A 27,683-nucleotide genomic window follows, 5' to 3' on the forward strand; every position below is an offset into this window, starting at 1 on the left:
CAGGTGGCTGGAGCTTAGTGTGTGGGTGGGAGCTGGAGGCAGGTGAATTACAGAGGAGGCAGCAGGCTGGTCATGCAGGCCCTCTAGGTCTAGGTTGGGGTAAGACAGTGTGAATGTTATGATAACTGTAATTATCATGTTAAGCAGAGAAATGACATGGTCTTATTTATAAAGATCATGTGGCTGCTATGGGAAGATAGACTAGGGGCATGTGGAGCCAGGGGCTGTTGCAGAAATCCAGTTGCAAGAGAATGAAGATTGGGTTAGGATCATGCCCTTGGAGATGGGGAGAAATGGGATCCCATCAGATTTGGGATCTACTTTACAAATAGAGCTGATGAGCCTAATAATGGATTGGATATTGAGCATGAGGAACAGAGAGGAATCAAGGATGATGCCTAGGTTTTTGGACTGATCAGCTACAGAGTGGAGCCATTTCTCAAGATAGATAAGGCTTGGGGTGGGGATAGATGGCAGATGTAGGGGAGAAAATGAATATGTTTTAGTCATATTCTTTTGAGATGCTCATTGGACTTCCTAAGACAATATGTTAAGTAGGCACTTGGGTGTAAAGTCTGGATCTGATGGAAGAGTTCAGGGCTAGAAACACACATTTAAGAGTCAACAGAGTGTATGATCACCTGAGGGAAGAATATGGATTGAGATGAAGACCAAGACCAGAAAGCTGGGGTCAGTGGGACACTTAGAGCTTTGGTGTAGGAGGGTGTGATAACGCAGGAGATGGAGAATGATATGTGGGAGGTGGGAGAGAAGCAGATGGATGTGCAGCCTAGAGAAGGCGGCATTCAAGAAAGAGACAGTGGTTGACCTTGCTGAATGCCACTGAGAGAGCAAGCAAGAATGGACAGTGAATTGAATGATATCTTTAGCAAGATGTAGGCCTTACTGGTTTAGTAAGGCCTACATCTTACTTACTGATGTTGTTTTAGTGGTAAGGGCAAAAGCATAACAGGAATAGAATGAAAAGAGAATCCTTGTCCTAGTTCTCAGAGGACAGCTTCTCTTCCCCACTCAAGAGATTGACTCACAAAACTGAAACTGTGTACCCGTTAAACAACAATTCTCCATTCCCTCTTCCCCCAGCCCTTGGCAACCACCATCCTACTTTCTGCTTCTATGAATTTGACTGCTCTAGATACCTCATATCAGGGGAATCATACAGTATTTATGTTTTCGTGGATGGCTTATTTCACTTAGCATAGTATTCTCAAGATTCATCCATGTTGTAGCATGTGTCGGATTTGCTTCCTTTATAAGGCTGAATATATGAGTTAGACTTTCAATGTATGTTTATGTTCTGTTTCCCTCTCCACCACCCCACAGTTTCAAACAGATAGTTGTACTTTTGTTATTTCTCCTTATCTCAGGGATTTTTGCAGGACTAAAAAGAAGAACCAGTTGAAATTAATTGCTCCTGTATTTTAAAAAAAATCTAAGCCACTGAAGACATAACTCAAGATTGATGGAGGCAGGGCATAGTGGGGACAGAAAGGATAGATGACACCTCCAGGACAGGAGGGGACACATGAGAGGGTCGAGGAGTGGCACGATCCTCAGAGGAAATGGCTCGTGGTTGCTCAAGGAGTATGGGCTCCACGATGCAGATTCTGTGCCTCACCTGTTGCATGAAAAAGCACGAGCTTCAAGGGATCACATGAGCTGAGATCAGAGAATACAGTAGCAGCTGCTATGGACTGGAGGTAAAGGACCCTTTCTCCGTTTCACAGTCATTTCTTAAGCCTCTTGCATCTAGGGCTATCATGAGTGATACTGAATTTTCTTCCAAACCACCGGGATGAGGCCTCAATTCAGAATTAAGCTGCTCTAAATAGAGTACTATGTCTTTTACACCTGAGTTTGTGGAGTAAAATTCATTCCCACTATGCTCTGCAGTTTCCTTCTAAAGCATTGTAATTAACTTCCATGCATCATAGCATAGAGGTTTATAGAACAGTAGGATAATGGATGTGAAAACACTTTGAAAGGTTATAAACACCAAATAAATGGAAGGGGAGAAATAGCAATGCCACACTCAGAATGAAAATCACCATCCCATTAACCCAGAAAGCTCCAATAAACCAGAGACCTAACTAAACTAGAGAAGGTCACTCTTTTTAATAGTGTATGATCAACAATATTAGCTTGAATATGTTAACATCTTTTGTCATCAGAAGTTCCAGGAGAGTAGGAACTAGTATGAGATGAGCCCAGCTAAATGTTAAATATTATTAGTAGATTGCCACTTTTTTGTTACAATTTATGTTAAACAGAGAGGAAATGAGGAAAGAAAGGAGGAAGAAACATTTTCTTTTCTCTACCTCCTTCCTGAAATTCTACCTTGCATCCTAATAATGTAAATACTGCTGGAAAGGGTAGGCTAGGGTAAGAGTAAGCTATTATCAGTCATTCATATTTACACTTGGCTCTTTCATAGGAGCTGAGCAGATTTGCTGGAAAGTGTAGTAAGCCTGTGAGCAGTTAGAGAAAGCTCCCTGCTAGGGAAAAGCACTTTCCCTCTCGCTCAAATTATTTAGGGTGATAAGAATAAACTTGAGTGACTTTGATATTTGGTCCAGGGCACTCCAATCAGCACCAGACCAATCCGCCTTTGATGCAGATGGTAATTTGATAATTTCTACAAGAAATGGTTCAGATTCCTGCCCTACACTCAACAGTTCAGGCTTCAATCTCAATGTAGTTTAATCTTTAGAGGACCATTTGTTTTTTGCCGCAAGGCGTTCTTTAAGTAGGCAGCCTGGCTCACTTGAGCACAGGCAAACCTGCACGTCGCAGCACCCAATCCAAATGGAAAAAAAAGTCCAGGGAAAACATTAATCAGGTGTGAATCTTACAGATGAGAAAATTGTGAGGGGCAGCAGGATAGCAGAGGAAAAGCATCTGTCTAGTGTTTGTTGGATCACCAAGCCCGGGAGGATGGGTTGCCTAGCAACTCCCAGTCACTTCAGACCAGTGCTAGGCAACAAGATGCAATCTGTCAGCCACATCTGATCGGTGTTTTCTCCTGGTTTTTAGAAGACATGTAGGTATTCCAGCAGCATCTAATTATCTTGATTTCATTCACTTCACTGTCTGCATCGGGTATCTAGTCTCCCCCCATCCCTCCCTCCTTGTAATGTTCAAATGCTCTTCTCATACAGGAAAGAACCTAAACCTTGGAGGGAAATTTCATCCATTTCAGGGAAGAGGAATATGAAAATGTGTCATTTTTGTTACATTAGGCATTTCCCACTTTTCATTAAGCCAGCTGTCTATGATAATTTTCAGGGTTCCTTACAGACATACAAATCGTTAGAGAGACAAAGAGAAATCAACTGACAAATGCCTAGGAAACCAGGACCTATATTTCATGATGATGGTGGCCATTCTACCGCCTTCTTGCTTCCCCATGGGAGGAGAGATGGGCACGTGGTAATATGGCTTCATCTGATTTCTGCAGTCCAGCAATCAATGGTGTTTATTGAGCCGATTGAGCGCTTTCTGTGTATTCATTTTTTTTCTTTTTAAATTCTCACGGTAACCCTATTGCTAGTTCCATTTCACATTTGAGGAAAATGTCTCAGGAAGCCCAAGTCTCTAAGACACACAGTTCCTTGATGGCTCTAGGTGTCCTTTGGTATCTTTCCAAAGGTATATGTGACATGGTCTGTGCTCATGGTCTGTGCTAGTTGGGAAACTGGTAATGATTTTGAATTATTGGATTTTTTAAAAATTCAAGACAAAATGGAATTTAGAGGGATTCAGAATAGGGGAAGTCTATGGTTGTCATCTTGCGGGGAATGAGCCTGTAAAAAGGCTTAAAGAAATTGAGGAGAGGATTCCATGCTCCCCTGAATATTCTTCCAGTAAAGCCACTAAAAAGCAGTGGCATCTTTTGGGTCTTCAGGCCAGTCTTTAACTTTCAGAGGGCAGTGCAAAAAGTGGAAACAAAAGTGAACCTAGACTGTACTCTGCCCCTGGTTTTGGTTGAACTTTAGACTCATAGTTTTACAAGCCCCTATATGCATGGATCTCCAGGCACCCCACCACTTCATATAGGTCCTGGCTGCCACGTAAACATCCACCTATTCAGAGACCAGATTGAAAATGAGATAAATATTAATCTTTCCTGGCATGGCAGTGCCTGATTTTCCAATTAGGAACTAGAAAACAAACTGAAAATCAAGTTGCCCAGAGAACAGAAAAGGGCGGGGGCAGGGGGAACGAATCAAGAGGATTGGTTCAAGGTCAAAGTGAATAAGGTGATAACTTACCAGCATGTGAGCTATCTTATTTTTAGAATAGCTCTTTCTAAGGTTTATTGCTTTTGGAAAGAAGTTTTAGGATATTATTATATTTGTATGTTCTAATGCCTGGGTATCATCCCCTACACACACACACACACACACACACACACACACTCACACACATCATGGCTTTGTTAAGCTATTGAGTCTCAGATCACCTGTAAAGGGTATTAAGTAGGGCAATGATTCTTAAACTTTAATGAACATATAAATCATCATGCCAAAAAGCAGATCCTTAGGTGAGGTGAAGCTCAAGATTCTGTCTTCCTAACAGACTTCTGATCCAGAAATCATATTCTGAGTAGCAAGGCTTTAGAGGCTTACTGATTAGAATCAGAAATTGGGTTAGAGGATCCCACAGGTACTTCTGCTTTTTAAGATAGTATTCATGATTAGAGTGTTGTTTAAACTCAAACCATCAAAGGTAGCAAAAATTGGCAGACTCACTGAATCTCAGCATTGGAGACCACTCTGTTCTCCGGAAAACTCCCTGCTGATGTAACCTATTCTTTTTCCCCAGCACCAGTGAGGTTTGAAGTGATGCTTGACACCACGGTACAGAACCTCTTGGAATCCTTGCCAAAATTCTTTGAAGTAACTGTTATTACTTTTATTTTCAAAGTGAGGAAATGGATAGGAATGGCCATGAGGTATGTGCATGAACTGAAGAGAGGTAAACAATGATCAATAGCAATGTCTGCTGGGCTGCTCCAGGGATCTTTATTGCATTTTATCTAACAGCCTCATTAATGGTCTAGAAGAGGTAGATGCTAACAGAACTTTAATTAAATTCATGGTGGATATTAAATTGGAAGTGATTGTGAGTCTCAGGAAAGGCAGAAAGGCAACCTCAGAGTACATGATGAGTAGAAGATAAAATGAAATCCACCATTAATAGGTGAAGAGAAATGCCTTCTGCACATGGCTGGCATGGAAATAATAAGGGTTTCAGAGACTGGGTTACTGTGTGCCAGACATTGTCCTGGGTGCTTTGGAGATTAAGTCTTTTGTTCTTTCCAATAACATGATGGGGTGGACGCTATTGTAATTCTAACTTTAGGTACCTAAGGAGATTGAGGCTGGGAGAGGTGAAGGGGCTGACAAGGTACCCTGGTGGCAAGTGGTCTAGAAATTTAACAAAATAAATCCTCCTGAGTCTTTTGGTCTTATAGTTATTTTCCTATAGAGTTACAAAAGAGTTGTAAAACTATGCTTTAGAAATGTTTCTGGTTATTTGGCTTAAGTGAAATATTTTTTGTGTATTAGCCTCAGGACAACCTATTTCAAGAAATCCTTTTTGAGAGAGATGTTTATAGCATCCATTTCATGACTGCCATGACTACTTGGGCATCCAGAAAGGGGCCCTGGGTGTCAGAAAGTGGCACACACTTTGGGGGTAGAGGCTTGATCTGTTGGTTTACTCTACGTCTCCAGTTTCTAGAAGAGTGCCCGGCATATGGTAGACATTCAAGAAAGAATTACTAAAAGTATGTCAATTAGTCCACGTTGATTTAGCATCAATAGCTTTAACTTGGTATTCAGAAAGCATTAGGTAGTGGGTTTAATGGCAGAGACAAAGGCTGTGGGTGTTGGGTGGTGACACATTTCTGCTCCATGGACTTAGAAGTTTGACCTTGGCCTTACTGCCATTTCTAATGTGTAGCCTGGGCAAGTAATTCATCAAGGTTTTCTTGCCCATAAGGAGGGATCATGGTTGTGCCTTTCCTTGCCTTCATAGATGGGGAGAATCATATAAGAAGAAGGCTGAGAAGGCATGCTGTCAACTGTAAGCCACAATACTAATGTTTGTTATTATCATACAATTAGGATCTCACACTGTGTTTATCAAATTTGATATCCCTAGGCTAATATTTGGGAAACAATTAAGCTAGCTTAACCACTCAAATAAATTCACTGTAACACTAAGCTAGTCCAAGAGAGTATGGCTCATCACTTTGGAGCAGATGGCAACAGACTATATTTTCTTTGCTGGGTGAACTTCAGAATCTTTGGAGACTGGGCCCAGGAATGTTGTTATGAAAAATGCCTCCATATGATTGTGATGTTCTACCAGGTTTGAGAATAATGACAAGGTGAAGAGAAAACTTGCTTCCTAAGGAGAAAGGGGAGGGCTCTGAGAACAAATGGCTGGAAGGCAAGTAAGTGGTCAAAGGATGCCAAAGGGTGGGGAGTGCTGGACAACCTTGACTTTAGACAGGAAAGAGGTAATAGGAAACAGTTTCAAAGTCGATGTCACAGGCTGTGCCTTGCGTGGGTAATGCAGGGGCTCCCATCACCCAGCTCAGGGTGGAGTGCTTAGTGTCTATACCAGGAGAGGAAGCAGAGTCAATATTTGCTAGTTCTGGTAATTGAGGATCATTTTGCAAACAGATGTTTCTAGCGTTGGCTTTCATGCCACTGACTGAGCTCCCTCCTTCACGTAGAGTTGCATTAGTTTCCCCTTTCTTTGTACCTTCTGACCCATCCATTTCCCCATGCCCAGCAGTGGGTGTAAGTCACAGTCATTCATTGATTCAACAATTATTGGTTGAGTGCCCGCTCTTTGCCAGCCCCTATGAGAGGCCCTGAGAACTCTATTCCCAGAGAACAAAACAGACAAGTCCATGCCCTCTTAGAGACCACATTGAAATGGGGAGACAGACATGAATGAAATAAATAAATGCACATAAAAGTTTAAAAAACCCCAAAACTCTGTGTGTACCATGAAGGAAATGTGTGGGGCTGATGAGAGCTTACAGTAGAAAGGTGTGCTGCAGTGAAGGTGTCCAGAATGGTGTTCCTGAAGGAGTGGCGTTTGTGCTGGTACCCAAGGGTGGTGGAAGCTGACTAGGTGAGGGGAGTGGAGGAAGGAGTAATTCACAGTGTTCAGGAGTGAGGGATCTGTCACAGGAAGACAGGCGTGGCTGGGGACAGAGATGGTGGCCTGGCAGGTGTCTGGGTTGGGCCTCTGTCTTAAGGGAAATGGGAGACCTGGAAGTTTCTAAGGAAGAGTGGCAGTGTGCACAGGAGGTATATGAGGAAGAGAGAGAGAGGGAGAGAGAGAGAGAGAGAGAGAGAGAGAGACAGAGAGAAAGAGAGAAAGAGAGAGAGATTGTACTAGTTTGCTCTGGCTGCCATAATAAAATACTGGGTGGCTTAAAAGTCAGGAGCCTGGAAGTCCAAGATCAAGGTGTTGGCAGTGTGGGCTCTCCTGAGGCCTCTCTCCTTGGCTGTCTTCTCTCTGCCTGGTGCTCTCTCGATGTAGTTCCTCTGTGCATGCAACCCCTGAGTGTCTCTTTCTCTTTTTATAAGACACCTATCAGATTGGATTAAGGCCCACCCTAATGCCCTTATTTTAACTTAACCATCTCTTTCAAGGCCTTATTTTCAAATGCACTCATACTCGGAGGTACTAGACTACAACATACACATTTTTTTTTTTTTTTGGTGGGGTGGGGTGGGGAGGGGGACACAGCTTGGCCCAGAACAGGGGTGTAGGAAGATTTATGGCTTTTTTCTTTCTTAAAAATTTGTTATTTCCATAGGTTATTGGGGAACAGGTGGTGTTTGGTTACATGAGTAAGTTCTTTAGTGGTGATTTGTGAGATTTTGGTGCACCCATCATTACCCGAGCATTACACACTGCACCCAGTTTGTAGTCTTTCATCCCTCACTCCCTTCCCACCCTTTCCCCCTGAATCCCCAAAGTCTGGTTTCTCTGGCCTCAAGTGGAGAATGAATGGAAGCAAGCACCTAGCTGAAGCTCCCACGGTGGCCTGGGCTCAGTTCATGCCACGTGCTGTGGAATATGCTCTATCCAGGCAGTGCCTCAACCCTCCGTCCTGTCTCCTATGACGACTATTCCCTTTACGTGCAGAACATTCTAGTGCTGTGAAAATCTGAACACTGCTTTACAAGCTATACTTATTTATTTATTTTCACTTTCAGTTGGAATTCATTTTTAATATTTAAGTACAAAAAGTGAGCACTGGCTTTATTATTATTATTATTTACACACACAGTTCTAATAGACAAAATGTGCAGAGGAAATGAGCTCGCATTTCTGTCCTTCACAGCCCTCATCTTGTGGCTAAAGCTGCAGCCGGCCTCCCTCCTGTCCAACATACATAAGGACTCACAGTGGCTGCTTTACGCTACGATTGTAATGCATTTTGTGTGTTTCATAGTGTATACACACTCTTTTCTCTCTCTGTTTCTTTTTAAAGCAGTTGTTAATGGTCAGGGGTGCCACCCTTCCACTAGCATCAGTTGCTACCTCACAATCAGATAGTGAGGAAATCTTCCAGTTAGGAGCAATTGATCGATAGGAGTTGGGGGGTGAGGGAGGTGGTGGCCAGGGCTGGAATAACCACTGCATGGCTGCACTCTGGCATCAGAGTGAGGACAGAAGTAAGTCAGGAGAGCATGGAGAGTACAGTTGCGAGTTAGGCTCTCTTTGTGAGACAACGTGAGGAGAATTCTCTCCACCAGGTTTAGATAAATCCATGTACCAAAGTTAAAAAAAAAATCAAAATAATCGGGAATTCAAACACTATTGAATTTAAAATTCTCCCACCGAGACAGCTCAAATACAGCAGTCACCATCTAGATCTTTCCAGGAAGTGAAGGAGGGCCCCTGGCATTCTTCTGGACAGCCGTGTGGCGCCGGAGACGTATCTGCCGCTGCTGCTGCTGCTGCTGCTGCTGCGGTTGCCCCATTTGCAACTTCTCTGTCTCAAAGATGACAACAAGAACCAGAATCATGAAGAAAGAGGTTCCAATCCACAAGGCTGCCCTGGAAAACCACTACATTTTTTGAGCCACGAAGAGGGGAGAGATGGAAAGTGGCTCTGCCCTCGGACTGGCCCCTCTCCGGAACATCTCCTTCAGGCCCCACAGCCTCTCCGACAGGGTCTCATCTGGCTCCTTGTGGTCGCCCTCATCCAGTTCCTCCTCAGTCTTTTGGGAGCAATTTATCCACCGACAGGGGTTCCCCAGAGCTGGCGTGGGAGCCATGGCTGTGACGAGCTAGACTTTAAAATATTAGCAAATTGGCCGAGCACGGTGGCTCACCCCTGTAATCCCAGCACTTTGCGATGCCGAGGCGAGCGGATCACCTGAGGTCAGGAGTTTGAGACCAGCCTCCCCAACATGGCGAAACCCCGTCTCTACTAAAAATACAAAAATTACCCAGGCGTGATGGCGGGCACCTGTAATCACAGCTACCTGGGAGGCTGAGGCGGGAGAATCTCTTGAACCCGGGAGGCGGAGGTTGCAGTGAGCCGAGATCACGCCACTGCACTCCAGCATGGGCGACAAGGGCAAAACTCCGTCTCAAAATTAAATAAATAAATAAATAATAAGCAAATTTGGTGCTAGAAAATTTTGCATTGGAACAGTACTTCCAAATTTGAGTTTTCAAGCAAACAACAAAAGAACCCAAAACAAACAAATAAAAAACCAATCACCTAAAGGCAACAGGAAACCATTTTCATAACTTAATTTTGAAAACACCCGATAAATAAAATAATTTTATTTTATTGCATTTTTCTTTTGCCGAAGCATTACTTAAAATAAGTGAACACATATTAGCTGTCCTTTAAAATGTGCTTCTCTGACTTGTCAGTATGTTTTAGAGAATGAAAAATGAGAGAAAGTTATATTACTTAGCTATTGAAAGTTAATTTCATATTTCCAGTCCTTGACAGTATAAGAAAAACGAGAACAAGAAATCAGAGTAAATAAAAATCATCTACCCATTCAAATAATCAGCACCATCAAAAATTCATTGTAAGGAAATGCTTTTTTTTTTTTTTTTTTTTTTTTTTTTTTGTGAGACGGAGTCTGGCTCTGTCGCCCAGGCTGGAGTGTCGTGATCTTGACTCACTGCAGGCTCCGCCTCCTGGGTTCAAGCCATTCTCCTGCCTCAGCCTCCCGAGTAGCTGGAACTACAGGCGCCCGCCGCCACACCAGCCTAATTTTTTGTATTTTTAGTAGAGACGGGGTTTCACTGTGTTAGCCAGGATGGTCTCGATCTCCTGACCTCGTGATCCGCCCACCTCGGCCTCCCAAAGTGCTGGGATTACAGGCGTGAGCCACCGCGCCCGGCCAGGAAATGCTTTCTAAAACTTCAAAAGATGGCAATATTGAAGAACCTCATTCAGAAAATAAACCGTGGCCTACAATGGGAAGAATGAGGGGTATCAGAATCATTGTTAGTCATTCAATGTGTATTTTGTACCTGCTATGCACAATAACGTTTCTCAAATATGGTTGCTGGACCAGCTTGCATTCAAATCACCTGGGAAATGTGTTCCACACGCACATTCTTGGGCCTGATTCTAGACCAAATCCAAATACCTGGGAAAGTGATCCGTAAATCAGCAGCTATAACCCATCTCAAATCACTGCAGGTGATTTTTAAATCCAGCTATGTTTGAGGACCACTGTCATTGACAAATGTGTTCTGTTACGTGAGGGGAAAAGGGGGAAATCACTTCCATGTGTCTGCCCTGAAGGATTTATGATTGGCTTAGGAAGCTTACATGGAAATATGAAACCGTAAGGAAACACATCACAGCCTAGAATTGCTGACTTCAAGAGACCACATTGGTGATTTAGCTTAATCCTTTCATTTTAAAAGTGAGCAACGCACACCAAGAAGACTGACTCAGGTCACACACTTAGGGTGAGTGCTGGGGTTTGAATCCAGCCTCTAGTTCAGCATTTGGTCTCCTCTATGATGACACATAAACCACTACCCTTGCATTGCTTCAAATCCATCCAGATGCAGTTCATAATTCTTACAAAGAGGACCAGACCAGCTTTCTACTGAAGAAGCTTAACTTTTGTTTTTAAGAGATCACATAATCTTCTCTCTTTTTCAAGTTTGAAATAAAACCATGCAAGCATTCTGCAAAGCATGTTCCTGGGAAAAGCTCATCATCTGTGGTGGTTGTTGACTAGAACATCAGCTAGGAAAAAAAAAAAAAAAAAAAAAAAAGCTAAGGTCATCCAGGTTGGGCATGTGGCCTGTTGAGCTTCACTGGTTCCTGGAATTCTGAAGTAGTCTCCTGTAATTAATTTTTAACTTATCTAGGTCTGTTTGTTACAATAAAATTTTCTTCTTGTGGAGGAAAAAAATGAAGGGATAGGAGATTATTTCATCCTGAAAGGCTGAGGGAGTTTAATATCATTAAGAATACAAAGTGTTTTATATAACTTAGAACCAGAGAAGAAACAAGTTCACTAGCTCATGAGGGATTTGGGCTCTAAAGAATAAAACACTTCCAGAAGCTGAGGGTTGTGACACATCAGGAACTGCTGCCAAGAGAAGAGCATTGCCATCTCCTCATGCAGGGGATTTTGGAAGACAAATGGACTATCAACTGTCTTGCAATTCTCTTGGGTTTTCTCATCCAGGACTATGGTTTCCACCATCCCCTACATTAGAAAGTCCTTCAGATCCTAATCCTCAGTCCTTACCACGATGATGATCCTATTCTTGCCTCCTGGGCTCTTGGCATAAGGAGCCCAAAGTGCCTGGGTGGCAGCTGTCAGTGAAAGTTCAGTGGGACTCTTGCTGTGTGCAGCAGGAGAAGTATCCCCCTTTGAGAGTCAGAACCTGTGACCCTACAGAGCTCAGAAGTGCAGGGACTGGAGGCAAACTACTACGCAATGTTTTTAAATTTCCAGTTGCCTTGTAGATATCTTCACTTGGATATCCCCCATCATTTCAGCCTCAGCTGGTCTAAAATCCGAAATCAAGCCCATCTTTTCTCCCAACCCACTTTTCTCCTTTTAATTGGACCATCATGGTTAAAAGCATTGCTCATCCGTGACACCACCAACACCGGAAGTTCCCGAATCATCTTCCACGATGTCCTCTCTGCTCACAACTTATTTGTTAACAACGCTTTCAAACTTATCATATGAATATCTTTCAAGGAAGGTGTCCAGTGGGTGTTAGTGTTAGTTAAAGTCTTCTGGAGTTAGTGTCACAGGCACCTGAATGCTGCCTTTAGTTGTCTGGGCTAGACTGAAGTGTGCAGAGCAGTGCAGGTGGCTCAGCTTGCAGCTGGCCCAGCTGGGGCTGGGGGTACCATTGCAGGTTGGGTTCCCCCTGGGAAGCATATCCTGAGATGGAGATTTGTGTTCAAGAAAAGGATTAGGGAGCATTCTTAGAATGGATATCTGTGGGGAAAGGGAAGGAAGCAGGATCGGGAAGAGGGAGAATTGAGGCAGCAATGAAGTCACAACAAGATCTCAGCCCACCCCACAGGGAGCACTAAAGCTGGGATGGCCTTTCCGAGTTGTCCCCCAGGTGGATCTGTCATTGGATGCAGGCTTCCCTGGAAAGGGGTGTGATCTTGGGTGAGGCAACTCTCTTCAGCCAAAGTCATTTTTGAAGGTGGTGACAGCTAAGAGCTATTATCAGATAATCTTCCTAACAGCTGGGTGAATGAATCCTTCCATCCTCAGGCAGGGCCCCTTGTTAGGCAGCACAGTCTCCACGACAGCTCACATTTTCCCCCTTTTGGAGCCTTTTCCTTCATCTGGGTACTGGGAAGAGGTCCTTCAGCTCTCTTGTGCACCCCTTCTCCTGGCGAAAACTTAGAACAGGAATGTGGGTGGAGGGAACCACAGTCACCACTGCTGTAGTTGGACTTGAGGCTGCAACTGCCTCATCATCTCCCTCCTCTATTTCTCATTCTGGATTCCCCTCTGCTTGTGCTTACTTGGTGGAGAGACCCAGACCTTCATCCCTGAGCTATGCAAGCACTTGTTTGCATTCATTTCTAAGGCCGTGGGTGTTGCACTTGTCTATGTACTGTACAATTGGCCAGGATTGGGGAGGTTCAATAGGTTCACCTGGGTACCAAACATATTTCTTCTTGCTCCTATTTGTAACAGCAACTTGACTTCCTCCTGATGATCAAGGTCTATTGTCTCTGTCAGAATGGAGATCTTCTTCTTGTCTGCTGGTCCCTTGGCATAAAGAGCCTGAGTGCCCAGTGGCAGCCATAGCTGAAAGTTCAGTGGGCTTCTCGCTGTATCCATCAGTAGTTGTGTCCCCCTTTGAGAGCCAGAAACTGTTAATCTATGGAGCTTAGAGGTACAGGGACCAGAGGCAAAACTTTTCTGCAAGATGATAAGTTGGGCCATTCCTGCTCCCACCTGTTGTTTCCTGGACCCATGTGCTATATGCTGCTCATAGGCTTAGCATGCAAACTGTGTGTTGCAGGGTGCACCCTGTCCATACAGGACATCACATCCTCATTGGCTCCTCATCTGTGCCTTTGGAAGACATTTCTGTCCATCTGTTAGGCCAGCAGCTTCAGGGCTGGATGGGATGTGAGATACTAGTGGGTCTCATGGTCATGGGGCTGCTGTCTCACCTCCTGTGCCGTAAAGTAAGGCTCTTGATGCTATGTGAGCACAGTGGTACATGGGATGTGAGAATGTGGATCAAACATTCTGGAGTCTTCAGGTGGTAGTGCTGGCTAGGGCCCTGCAAGCAAGAAAGGCAAACCCATACCAGAATGTCATCAGTTCTGCTGAAATGAATTGCCGCCACTTCCAACATAAAAGGGGCCCTATATGGCCATTTTGCTACCAAGGGGCTGGTTGGTTTCCTTGAGGGGAGTTGCCATATTGGAGGCTGGTGTTGATTTGTGTTGCGGGCAGGGTTTCCTTCAGCATGGGCAGTAGCCAGATCAGCCTTGGTGAGAGGGAGGCCATGCTGTTGGGGCCGTGCCTGACCTCCATCCCTGCCCTTTGGCTACCTCATTCATGTGACTATTGGGTTAGCACAATAAAGAAATATTTAAAACTTTCTTCAGTTTAAATTTCAAATATGGTAAATATTTATAAATATAATTCACATGGTCAAAAACTCTTGAGTCCACAATCTTTTTTTAGAGTAAAAAGGGGTCCTGAGACTAAAATATTTGAGAAGCACCATCCTAGGTCAGTCACTGTGCTTCTGATTGGTCAGAACTACTGGGTGTTGTGTCCATCCCTCCCTGTGGGCTGGGGATAGGGAAAGGGCAGGCTTCTTTGAAACTCTGTAGCCTATGAATGGGGGACAAGTGGCTCACAAAAGAAACCCCAGGAGCTACTGTCAGCAAAGCGGGGTTGCATACTACAACAAAAAGACAAAGAAACCAAAAAATCAAACAACAAGTGTCTACCACATTAAGGGGCTTAGTTTCATTGTTTCTTGAACCCTCAGGGCTTGGTATCATGTAGAATAAATACTGTTTGTTTAATTATTGAATGAATGAACGCATAAACAAAGGCTGGGAGATGACTCAGATAACTGCTTGAGGTCCTTCTAACCCCATATTCTGAAGGGCGTGTATGTGTGTGTGTGTGTGTGTGTGTGTGTGTGTACATTAAATAGGTAGGTGATCATGACTACAGAGTTGGCATTTTTGAAGCCCCCACAGCCAAAGGGTCAGACCAGAGCCCAACCAGGAACCTAGAACAAGCTGGCCAGTGGAGGCAGCAGGAGTGGCCACAGTTCACACCCCCCACCCTGGGAGGACACTGGGAAACCACGTGGAGCTCTGAAGAGGAGACCCACAAGTTCAGAGGTAAGAGACAATTGATTATGCTATTTAGAAATGACATGGCAAGTTCACGGACAGTGAGCCACCAGTATGCATGCTTGGAAGCAGTTGTCATTTGGAAGTGACCCAGTATGCCGTCTGTGTATCTGAATATGAGAGCTACCCATTTAAGGATGAATTTAGAGGGGCTCAGAAAAGAGTGCAACTAATAGAGCTCTGCAGGTCTGGGTGGATGCCAAACAGCTATGGGGGAACTGAGGGAATGACAGAAGTACTTTTAACAAATAATTGTGGCCAGGTGCAGTAGCTCACACCTGTAATACCAGCATTTTGGGAGGCTGAGGTGGGAGGATCATCTGAGGTCGGGAGTTTGAGACCAGCCTGGCCAACATGCTGAAACCCTGTCTCTACTAAAAATACAAAAATTGGCCAGGCATGGTGGCACGTGCCTGTAGTCCTAGCTACTACTAGGGAGGCTGAAGCAGGAGAATCGCTTGAACTTGAGAGGCAGAGGTTGCAGTGAGCCAAGATCACACCACTGAACTCCAGCCTGGGCAACAGAGCGAGACACCCTCTCAAAAAACAAACAAACAAACAGATCTTGCACTGTGGGTGCCCAGGGCAGAGATACTGCTGAAGAGAGAGCATTCTGCTGGGCCAGGAAGGTTGACATGGGATTGCTGCTCACATCCCAGACAGGGTGCTCCATGCTCCCTGGCTTGCGGGTGCTGCTGCTGAAACTCTGAGCAGGCCCAGCAAAACATGTGCTCATATTTTCCTTCTTTCTGTGACAGAAGATCGCATTACTTCGGGGTTTCCAGATGTCTAAAATTGAAGTGTGTAAAATTGAGTATGGCTAGCAGCCCAACAAGATGTGAAATTCTACCAGGGATTTCCCTGCCCAATAGACATGGACCAACTCCACTCAAGTGTAGGGATGACCCATGTTATAGCTGAATCCAGGAGAGTGCAGGAGGGGAGGTCTCCTGGTCTGCTCTGTGATGGAATGTGATGTCTGCATTCTGGATGGCTTCCCAATCTGGGGAGGAGCGGAGCTGGATAACTGGAATGTGCAGTGAGGTGAAGATGAGATTTCTCACCTTGATCTGTCCTCAGAGAACAAGCGTTTATCAGTTGAGATTATGAGGACATACACACAGATACATGGGCTCACAAAGTGAAAGCTATCCAGGAGACCAGCACCTCGGGGAGAGGGATAACTGCTTGGGAGACAAGGTCTTTAAATTGGAATTTAGATTAGAAATATTTCCTCTATATGCTGAAGTTATCTGCCCAGGGAAAGGAAGTCTTTCTTTAGAACGAGTGGACAGCTTTTTGCTTGGGGGTGTACATCTGTTTATTTTAAAACGTAGTAAAAGTTCACAATCTATAGCGCAGATGTTTAGGGGTGAGGAAAGTGGATACCAATGGAACAGAATTATATGAACACAAGGCTGATGGCAGGAGTGGCACAGCAACAGGACATGGGAGGAGACAGAGACTTAGCAAAAAAATCAAATGCAGGCTGTCAGGTGTGCACTCATTAGCTGTGCCAGGATGGAACAGACATCTGGGTGTGGAGAGAGTAATGCGTTAAGAAATCGAAACAGGGCTGTGTGGGATGTGAAGAAATAAATGAGCAGCAATTGATGACGGAGACAATAGTTGATATGGCCAATGGCCTCCTCTGGACAGATGAGTCTTTTGTGACCTCACATTTGATTCCTCCTTGTGAATGCGTGTGAGAGTGCTCTGTGAACAGCTTTTTACAGTCACTGGGAAGCAAAAGAGCTGCCAGATCCCCTGGAGTGTTGCTAGTTGGGGTCTTACTCTATTTGTGGGCATTTTCAGCCCAGAAACACTCATTCTGCCATAAAAATCTAGTTAAGGGAGTGCAGACACAGATAAGAAGATAACTGCAAATATAAGGCAGGATGTGGTAGATGCCAAATGAGAGGTCTAAGCAATGGATTTTCAGGGATTCCATGGTGGGAAGAGACCATTGTGGGCAACTCAGCTCAACACAGGAATCCAAAATAGGCTTCCAGTTGCAGAGGGAAATTGCACAAAAAGGTACCTCAAAAGACAGATCTCATTGCAGATTAAAGCATGGATGAAGAGAGGAGAGACTAGAAATTGGGAGGTGCCTGCAAAATGCCTGACAGAAGACAGAGAGGGCCTGTCTTCTAGTGGTGACTGTGGGGTTGTAAACTAGGAAACAGATGGAAGAGTCCACAGAACTTGGTGGCTGATGGCATATGGAGATCAGGAAAGAAGGAGGAATCAAAGATGGCTGTAAGCCTAGGAGACAGAGAGGGAAATGTGTTTCTTGGCAGGAATAGATGCTGGCTTTGAAAATAAAGCAATGAACTTGAGATGTGGCAAGTTCAAGATGACAGGAGGTATTCCATGAGGAACATCTGGCAGGCATTTGGTGGTGGGTTCTGGTGACACTTCAGAGCTGAGTGTTTAACTTGGGAGTCGTCAAACACAGCAGCCAATGTAACTGGAAATTGAGAGCTGATGTGTTCCCTGAGGGAGTTAGTGTGTAGAGAGACATGCCTAGGAACTTTTGAGGGGTGTGCCTACAGCCAGTCTCAAAACAAGGAACAAAGACAAAGAAGGCACACGAAAAGAGCGAGGCAGAGAATTGGAGTAGTATGTTACAAAAAACCAAGGCAGGAGAGTTTCAAGCAGGAATGGGTGGGCAATGTAGTGAATTGCTACAGATAGATTCAAGAGAACCAGGACAAAATAGTTCTTAACTTTCTAGGTACAGCATTTACTCTATTGTTCATTTATGTTTTATTTTTAGAGAAGTTTTATGTTCACAGCAAAATTGAGAGGAAGGCGTAGAGATTTCTCATGTACCTGCACACCTGCCCCATACCTGCACAGCCTCCACGTTATCAACATCCCCCACCAGAGTGGTACATTCAGCCCAACTGATGAACCTACATTGGCACATCATCACCCAAAGTCCATAGTTTACATTTGGATCCACTCTTGTACATTTTATGGTTTTTTTTTTTTTTTTTTTTTTTGAGACAGCGTCTTTGTTGCCTAGGCTGGAGTGCAGTGGTAAGATCGTAGCTCACTGTAACCTCAAACTCCTGTGTTGAAGAGCTCTTCCTCTCTCAGCCTCCTGAGGGTAGGTAGGACTGCAGGCATGCACCACCATGCCTGGAAAATGTTTAAAAAATGTTTTGTAGAGATAGGGTCTTGCTGTGTTGCCCAGGCTGGCCTTGAACTCCTGGCATTAAGCAATCCTCCTGCTGGGGATAACAGGTGTGAGGCACTGTGCCCGGCCATTTTATGGTTTTTTGACAAATATATAATGACATATATTCACCATTATAGTATCATACACCATAATTTCCCTGCCTTCCAGATCCTCTGTGCTTTACCTATTCATCTGCCACTCCCCGTTAATCCCTGGAAACCAACGATTTTTTTATTTTTATTTTTTTACTGTATCCATAGTTTTGCCTTTCCCAGAATGTCATATAGTTGGAATATGTAGCCTTTTCAGACTGGCTTCTTTCATTTAGTAATATATATTATATTTAAGATTTCTCCATGTCTTTTCTTGGCTTGATAGTTCATTTCTTTTTAGTACTGAATAATATCCCATTGTCTGGATGGACCACAGCTTATGTATCCATTCACTGATTGAAAGACATGCTGGTTGCCTTCCAAGAAAATTATGAATAAAGCTGCTATAAATATCCACGTACAGGTTAAAATTTTCTTATTGTGGCAAAATGCACATAACATAAAATTTACCATTTTAACCATTTTTAAGTATACAGTTCAGTGGTATTAAGTATATTCTTGTTGTACAATGGTCACTGCCATCAGTCTCCAGAACTCTTTTCATTTTGTAAAACTGAAACTCTGTATCTATTAAACAATAACTCCCCATTCCCTACTCCTTCCGGTCCCTGGAAACTACCATTCTTTCTGTCTCTGTGATTTTGACTACTCTACATACCTCATATAAGGAATCATACAGTATTTGTTGTTTTCTGACTGGCTTATTTCCCTTAGCATAATGTCCTCAAGGTTTTTCACGTTGTAGCATGTATCAAAATTTCCTGCCTTTTAAAAGCTGGATAATATTTCATTGTGTGTATCCACCACTTTTTGTTTATCTATTAATCTGTGGATAGATACTTGTATTACTTCCACATTTTAGCTATTGTGAATGTTGCTATGAACACGAGTGTGCACAAATATTTTTCCTCTTCCTCTTCCTCCTCCTCCTTCTCTTCCCCTTCCCCTTCCCCTTCCCCTTCCCCTTCTCCTTCTCCTTCTTCTTCTTCTTCTTCTCCTAGCATGACTTATTCCTTGACAAGTGACTCTGCTTTCAATCCTTTGGGTGTATTTACCCACAAGTGAAATTGCTGGATTACATGGTATTCCATGAGCAGGTTTTTGTGCGGACATAAGTTTTGAACTCATTTGAAAAAATACCACTGAGCACAACTGCTTGATCATGTGTTGAGTATATTTTGCAGTAAGCAACTGCCCAACTGTGTTCTGAAGTGGCTGTACCATTTTGCAGTGCCACCAACAATGAATGAGAGTTGTTGTCATCCCACGTCCTCACCAGCATTTGTTGTTCTCAGTGGTTTTGATTTTCACCATTTTAACAGCTGTGTAGTGTATCTTGTTGTTTTAATTTGCAATTCCCTAATGGCATAAGATGTTGAGCATCTTTTCATATGCTTATTTGCCATCTGTACAGCTTTGGTGAGGTGTCTGTTCAGATCTTTTGTCCATTTTTAAATTAGATTGTTTTCTTATTGTCAGAATTTTAAGAGTTCTTATATTTTGGATAATGGTTCTTTATCATATATGCCTTTTGCAAATATTTTCTCTTATTCTATCACGTCTCTTCTCATTCTTTTGACAGCGTCTTTCACAGGACAGAAGATTTTAATTTTAATGAAGTCCAGATCATTTATTATTTCTTTCATAGAACATAACTTTGGTGTTGTATCTGAAGAGTTGTTGCCATATTCGAAGCCATCTAAATTTTCTCCTATGTTATCTTCAGAAGTTTTATGGTTTTAAATTTTACATTTATGTTCGTGATCCATTTTGAGTTAATTATTGTGAAGAGTGTAAGGTGTGTGTCTAGATTTATTTTTTGCATTTTTGAATGACTGGATGTCCAGTCATTCCAGTACCATTACTTGAAAAGACTATGTTTACTCCATTGTATGGCCTTTACTCCTTTGTCAAAGATCAGTTAACCCTCTTTGTGTAGGTATAATTCTGGAATCTCTATTCTTTTCAATTAATATATTTGTCTATTCTTTTGCCAACCCCTCACTGTCTTGATTACTGTTTTGATTACTTTACAGAAAGTACTAAAGTCAGGTAGTGTCAGTCCTCTGAATTTGTTCTACTATTTTTTTTTTTTTTTTTTTTTGGGACGGAGTCTCGCTCTGTCGCCCAGGCTGGAGTGCAGTGGCGCGATCTCGGCTCACTGCAAGCTCCGCCTCCTGGGTCCACGCCATTCTCCTGCCTCAGCCTCCCGCGTAGCTGGGACTACAGGCGCCCGCCACCATGCCCAGCTAATTTTTTTGTATTTTTAGTAGAGACGGGGTTTCACCGTGTTAGTCAGGATGGTCTCGATCTCCTGACCTCGTGATCTGCCCGCCTCCGCCTCCCAAAGTGCTGGGATTACAGGCGTGAGCCACTGCGCCCGGCCTGTTCTACTCTTTTAATATTGTGTTGGCTATTCTGGGTCTTTTTCTTTTCCATATGAACTCTATAATTAATTTGTCAATATCCACAAAATAACTCGCTGGGATATTGATTGGTATTACATTTAATCTAGAGATCAAGTTGGGAAAAAACTGACATCTTGACGACATGGTGCCTTCTTATCCATCAATATGGAATATTTCTCCATTTATTTAGTTGTTGTTTGATTTCTTTCATTAGCATTTTGTAAGTTTTCTCATATAGATCTTGAACATATTTAGATTTATACCTATTTGAGTATATATTTTATTTTGGTGGGTGCTAATGTAAATGGTATTGCACTTTAACTATCAAATTCTACTATTTTATTGTATTTTAATTTCAATTTCCACTTTGTAGGAAAGCAATTGACTTGTATAATAACCTTCTATCCTGCAACCTTGCTATAAGTGTTTATTATTTAAAATTATTTCAGATTTTCTACATAGATAATCATGTCATCTGTGAACAAAGATAGTTTTATTTCTTCCTTTACAAGCAGTATACCTTTTATTTGCCTAACATGGTGTTGAAAAGGAATGATAAGAAGAGACATTCTTGCCTTGCTTCTGATTTTAGCACTAGTTTCTCATAATTGAGTATGAGGTTGGCTGCAGGTTTTTTTGTAAATGCCCTTAATCAGGTTGAGAGAGTTCCCCCCTATTCCTAGTTTGTTTAGAGTTTTAATCATGAGTGGATATTGGATTTTTTCAAATGCTTTTTCTGCATCTATTGATATAAAGTATGAAATATGTATGTATATATATTTATTAATATAACAATATATTACTGATATAACAACCACATGATTTGTCTTCTTTAGCTTGCTGATTTGGTGGATTACATTAATTTTCAAATATTGAACCAGCCTTGCATGCTTGGAATAAATCCCATTTGGTCATGCTGTATAATTTTTTTAATGCATTGTTGGAATTCAATTTGCCAGTAATTTGTTGAGGATTTCTGCATCTATGTTCATGAGAGATATTAGTCTGTAGTTTTCTTTCCTTATAAAGTCTTTGTCTGGTTTTAGTATTGGGGTAATTCTGGCCTCACAGAATGAGTTAGGAAGTACTGCTTGTGATTTTGTATTCTGAAAGACGTTGTAGAGACCTGATACACTTTTTTCCTTAAATGTTTGGTAGAATTCATCAGTGAGCCTATCTGGGCCTGGAGCTGCCTATTTTAGAAGATTATTAATTGTTGATTCAATTTCTTTAGTAGATGTTGGCTTATCCAGATTGTCTATTTCTTGTTGTGTAATTTTTGACAAATTCTTTCAGGAATTGGTTCATTTCATCTAGGTTACCAAATTTGTGAGTATGGAGCTGTTCATAATATTCATTTTCTATCCTTTTAATGTCCGTGGAGTCTGTAATGATGTCTCCTATTTCACTTCTGATGTTAGTAATTTGTATCCTCTCTCTCTTTTTTTTAAATTAGTCTGGCCAAAGTCTTATCCATTTTACTGATCTTTTCAAAGAATCAGCTTTTGGTTTTATTGATTTTCTCTATTGATTTCCTGTTTTCTATTTCAGTGATTTCTGCTTTAATTTTATTATTATTTTTCTTTGTGCTTGCTTTAGATTAAATTTGCTCTTCTTTTTCTTGTTTCTTATGGTGGCAGCTTATATTATTGATGTCAGATATTTCTTCTTTTTTAATGTATGTGTTCAATGCTATAAATTTCCTACTAGGCACTACTTTTGCTGTATCCCATACATTTTGAAAAGTTGCATTTTTATTTTAATTTAGTTCAAATATTTTAGGCTGGGCATGGTGACTCATGCCTGTAATCCCAGCACTTTGGGAGGCCGGGGTGGGCGGATCACTTGAGGCCAGGAGTTCGAGACCAGCCTGCCCAACATGGTGAAACCCCATATCTACTAAAAACACAAAAAATTAGCCGGCTGTGGTGGCATGCACCTGTAGTACCAGCTACTTGGGAGGCTGAGGCACAAGAATCACTTGGACCCAGGAGGTGGAGGTGGCAGTGAGCAGAGATCACACCACTGTGCTCCAGCCTGGGCAACAGAGTGAGACTATGTCCAAAAATATAAATAAATAAACAAACAAACTATTTTAAAGCTAATCTTGAGATTTCATCCTTAATTCATGTGTTTTTAAGAAGTGTGTTATTCACTGTCCAAGTATTTTGAGATTTTCTGGCTTTCTCTTATTGATTTCTAGTTTGTCATTGTGGCCTGAGAACAGACATTATATCATTTCTAATTTTTAAATTTATTAAGGTGTTTTTTATGGCCTAGAATGTGGTCTACATGAAAATCTGTCAGTTAGTGTAACCACTTTCACACATTATCTTAGCTAGATCTTCTGGATAGCTTGCTTCAGCTTCTACATCAGCACTTGCTGATCCACTTTCCACTTTTCTCCATGCTTTTTTTTTTTTTTTTTTTTTTTTTTTCAGAAAAGGTTCTTGAAGGAAGTGAAAAGTGCTACTCCACTGAACACACCCAACAGCTGTATTGCTGATATGGAGAAAGTTTGAGTGGTCTGCATAGAGGATGAAACCAGCCACAACATTCCCTTAAGCCAAGACCTAATCCAGAGCAAGGTCCCAACTCTTCAATTCTGTGAAGGCTGAAAGAGGTGGGGAAGCTGCAGAAGAAAAGTTGGAAGCTAGCAGAGGCTGGTTCATGAGGCTTAAGGAAAGAAGCCATCTCCATAACATAAAAGTGCAAGGTTGGCCAGGTGTGGTGGGTGGTGCCTGTAATCCCAGCTACTCGGGGGTCTGAGGTGGGAGGATCACTTGAGCCAGCAGTTTGAGACCAGCCTAAGAAACATAATGAGACCCTATCTCTAAAAGTTTTTTTAGTTAGCCAGGAATGTTGGTGCATACCTGTAGTCCCAGCTACTCAGGAGGGTAAAGCAGGAGGATTGCTTTGAATCTAGGGGTTCGAGGTGATGAGCAGGTAGAAATCAGTAAGTTCTGGAAGAAGATTGCAGATCTCCCGCCCGTTTGTCTGGGTGGTGTTCCCTGCCATAAACCCTGGGCAGAAGACACAAAAGAAAGAAACAAACAGTGGAAGGAAGACAAAGCAAAGGTCTTAAGAAATGCTGACAGCAAAAAATGGTGTCTTACCAGATGGCCTGTTCACAGTGAGCTAGGACTAATAAGAGAAGCATTTTTTTAAACCAGCATTTTTTTCCTTATTGTAACAAAATCGATTACACGGGAACATTGAGAGGTTATTTCTCTGTATAGGAAACTTTGGATAATATTTTGGATAATATCTACCAGTGCTCAAAGTCAGGCATTACACTTTTAAAATTTAGGTATGTAAGTATTATTCTATATGTTGCTGTGAAAGGACAAAATTATAACAAATTTAGAGATTTCAATTGGCTTCACTGCAATTCTAAAATCAGGCAATACTTCATCCCATAAAATAGAATGAGTTCTGATGAGCTGAGCAGAGATTGGCTTTATTGACAGAGGAGAGCTGAAGAAAGCAGAAGCAAAGAATGAAGAATAAAAGAATATATTAGTCCTTTCAAAGTTATTTATCTTGGAAGGTGGGGACAGAGAGACGGAAGAATAGAAAAGTAACTGATTAGTTAACATCAGGCTACTTCAGACTACCTTTTTTGTATAAGGATTAAAGCAGAGAAACTTCATAATCATGCTGATTGAAGCTGTAAACTGGCCTGTTTAGGATATTCTCTCTGTCTCTCTCTTTCTCTCTCTTGCTCTCACTCTCGCTTTCTCAGAAGGTCAGGAAGGTCATTTAACAGCTTAGTTTGGGTTTGGTGACATGGAACTTTAGCTGAGATGACTCCATTTTGATGGAGTCTCGTCTCCTGGGGCGCAGTACGGGAGTTTAGCCTGAAACAGTGGCCTCCTTCAATTTTTATTTAGCATTGCACATATAGATAATGCAGACAGTTTCGCATATTCTGATGCGTGGACAGCAATTTAAGCTTTAGGTTTATGTAATAATTGTGATATTTTATGGAAATAGAGGAATGGTATCACATGTTGCAGTTTTTCTCAAATGAGAGTCAGAGTCCTCCAGGAAAGGGGTCAGAGACTGCCCTTCTGAGCAGGGCAAAGCTTCGTGCACAGCTCCCCGCAAGAGCCCTCCCAGCACATTGTCAGTGTCTGAGCCCTCTTGCCATGGTCTCAGGCAACTGCCACTTGCCCTTCCTGATAGCCGGTCTGTAGCTATCTTTCCAGAGAGCTTTGGGGGAGGCATAATGGTGGTGAGAAAGGCATGTCAGCATTGTACGCCAGCTGGCAGACGAGGCGGACTCTCTGTGGCTACCATGAGCCTCTTGAGGGGAAATTAAGTGGCCACATCAGGGAGAAGGGTTTGGTCACATACTCCCACCTTGTCAACTACCACGAGGTTTGTTAATTGCCATAAGACTTTCTTCCCACTGTTAGGCAGAAACTCTTTTTTTTTTTGAGATGGAATCTGGCTCTGTCACCCAGGCTGGAGTGCAATGGCATGATCTCAGCTCACTGCAACCTCCGCCTTCCGGGTTCAAGCGATTCTCCTGCCTCAGCCTCCCGAGTAGCTGGGATTACAGGCACACCACCATGCCCAGCTAATTTTTTGTATTTTTGGGGTTTCACCATGTTGGCCAGGCTGGTCTCAAACTCCTGGCCTCAAGTGATCTGCCCACCTCAGCCTCCGAAAGTGCTAGGATTACAGGCATGAGCTACTGTGCCTGGCCCCTACAGTTAGGCAGAAACCCCTTCTAGGGAAACACTGCCTAACTGACACCCCTAATTTAGGGGTCCTGCCAGCAGCACCGATTGGGCAGGAGAATGCTCTTACAAACATTCTTTCCTGATAAGCAGCTATAGACCGTAAGCTGGTTCCAGCCAGCTTACAGACTGCATACAAAGGGTCTCTGCATGCTGTAGTTCACCTTCTGACATAAATGAGCAGAGTTCCTCCTCATTTTAATGTTAAAAGCCTGTCCCAAAGTGAACATGAAATATATGATACATATATGTTAACTCACTGTGCATGCTTTACTTTCTCCATAAATATTCATAGGCATTTCCCAAACCTGATAAATATGCATGTAAGACAGACCCTGGAAGGCTTAAATGCCACTGTTTTCTTCTCTCTGGAGACGTGTTTTTTATTTCCCTGGAAGCTACGTTTCCCCAATCTGCAGGTTGTTATTCAGAAAGTACGTTTTTCTCCTTTTTCCTTCCTCTATTGATCTCATGGTCATTTGTTAACAGGTAGATGTAGTGGCTAGGCGTGTGAGCTCCTGTTCTCCTAGTTAAAATGAGCCATTCCCTTTTTGTTCTTGTCTTGTGTTTTGTGATCTTGATTACACTACTTATGGTCTCTATTTCCCTATCTCCTTAGGTGGTGAGGTTTAGGAGCGCCAAGTTCTGTCTAATTGGCCTTCCCATCTCCTACAGGCTCAGCACGTGCCTATTATAGATTGGATGCTCCACAAGCATTTGATGGAATTGAAATGAAATGAAATAATTATGCTAAAAAGAAATGGGTGTTCAATGTGTGAAGCAGGACTGAATAATGGTTAAGAACTTAGGCTTTCCAGTAAGACCAGTGCAGTCACCAGAATTTCCACACTGGTTGGGTTTAGGAGGGACTATCTATGTGGGAGGGAGAACAAAGGCATTTGTCTTAAAGCTTCATTTGCATAGAAATCCTTTGTTTTGACTAAATCGAGCAGCCTCCTGAAAGTAATTCTTAACACTACCTTTGCTACAGATGGCTAAGGATTAAAATAACTTCTCCGACTTAAGTTTCCACATATGCAAAATAGATAATGATACAGTAATAATTCTGACCCCAGTAGGGTGTTGAGAGGATCACTGGGATAGTGTGTGTTAAGTATTCTTTGGCCTGCCACATTAAGTATTCAATAAAAAACTATTGTTATTATTACTATGATATTTTAAGTTGGTTATATTCATAACATGTTAGAATGTTAGAAGGGAGCTCAGAAACAGCAAAAATACAGGCTTTGGAGTCCACAGACCTAAGTGGGAATCCTGTCTCCACCCTTTCCTAGCAGGGTGACCCTGGGTACATTGCTCATCCAATAAGACCTTGGTACTTTGAGAACCACTTGGACTTGCTAAAATCATACTCCAGGGCCCCACCCTAGATATTCTGATTGAGTTGTTTTATGGTGAGGCCCAGAGAACTGCATTTTACAAGTTTTCCAGGTGATTTGGATTCATGAACTCTACGAACCATAGTTTGTGAAATGTTGACTTAGTCTCTTGAAGTCTCAGAGGTTTTTTGTTTTTTGTTTTCTCCCATAAAATGGAGCAGGAATACCTGCTTCATGGTTTTGGATGGAAAATATCTGGCCCCAAATCTGGCTTATTGCAGGGAATCTGGCTTACTGTGCTTAGAAGCTTTGGCTATCTTCCTTCTAGATATGGTCTCTTTAACTATTTCATCCAACCATGTGCAGCCAGTGTCACAGAAGAGACCAAACTCTGTGTTAGAAGTTGATGGAATTCAGGTAGCAAATCAAAGACCACCAAACATTAAAGAGTTAAAAGTGTCTGCGAAACACATCAGATGTATTTTGCAGAATATACCTCTGTAATAGAATGGGTTCCCCCTTCCCCTTGCAAATCAGCCATGTATGGAAATAAAAAAATTCCACTCTGATGAGCACATTTCCCTGCTTTCAAGTGCCAGAAACCATGTGAACAGTGAGCAAGGAAGGCCCGCACCATCACCATCAGCAGACAACGGTTTCATAACGAATTCTACAAATTTGACTTCTTGCCTGCCTCTAATTCTTTAATGGAATACTAGGAGAAAATTAACAGAGTCTGATGACCTCAGAGGACTTTTGAGGGGAAAGCTAAGTCCATGCTGGACTGAGTCAGCTACATAGAAAATGAAACTTCAGTTTGCCCACAGCCTGCTGCTTTCAAGGTTCTTGTTTGCTACGCGTGTGCTCGATCCACCCATCCCTCTTAGCTGATGTTTGCTGCTGCTGTTGCTGCAGAATGGGAACTTTGAAGCCCTGCTTCCTATAATAAGCT

At 42.5% G+C, this 27,683-nt stretch overlaps 1 long non-coding RNA gene across 2 annotated transcripts; it reads left to right on the forward strand.

Annotated features, from left to right (window-relative positions):
* Positions 1 to 3,011: 3,011 nt before the first annotated feature.
* On the forward strand, positions 3,012 to 27,683 carry LOC129526415 (uncharacterized). Of its 2 annotated transcripts, none has more exons than XR_008671088.2 (4): positions 3,012 to 3,061; positions 14,768 to 14,923; positions 23,085 to 23,359; positions 27,325 to 27,683. It is a non-coding gene; the product is annotated as an uncharacterized lncRNA (long non-coding RNA). The 2 variants fall into 2 exon arrangements; XR_008671089.2 differs by having other exon boundaries at positions 23,085 to 23,266.

This window comes from Gorilla gorilla, chromosome 14 (genome assembly GCF_029281585.2).
Source record: "Gorilla gorilla gorilla isolate KB3781 chromosome 14, NHGRI_mGorGor1-v2.1_pri, whole genome shotgun sequence".
NCBI lineage: Eukaryota > Metazoa > Chordata > Mammalia > Primates > Hominidae > Gorilla > Gorilla gorilla.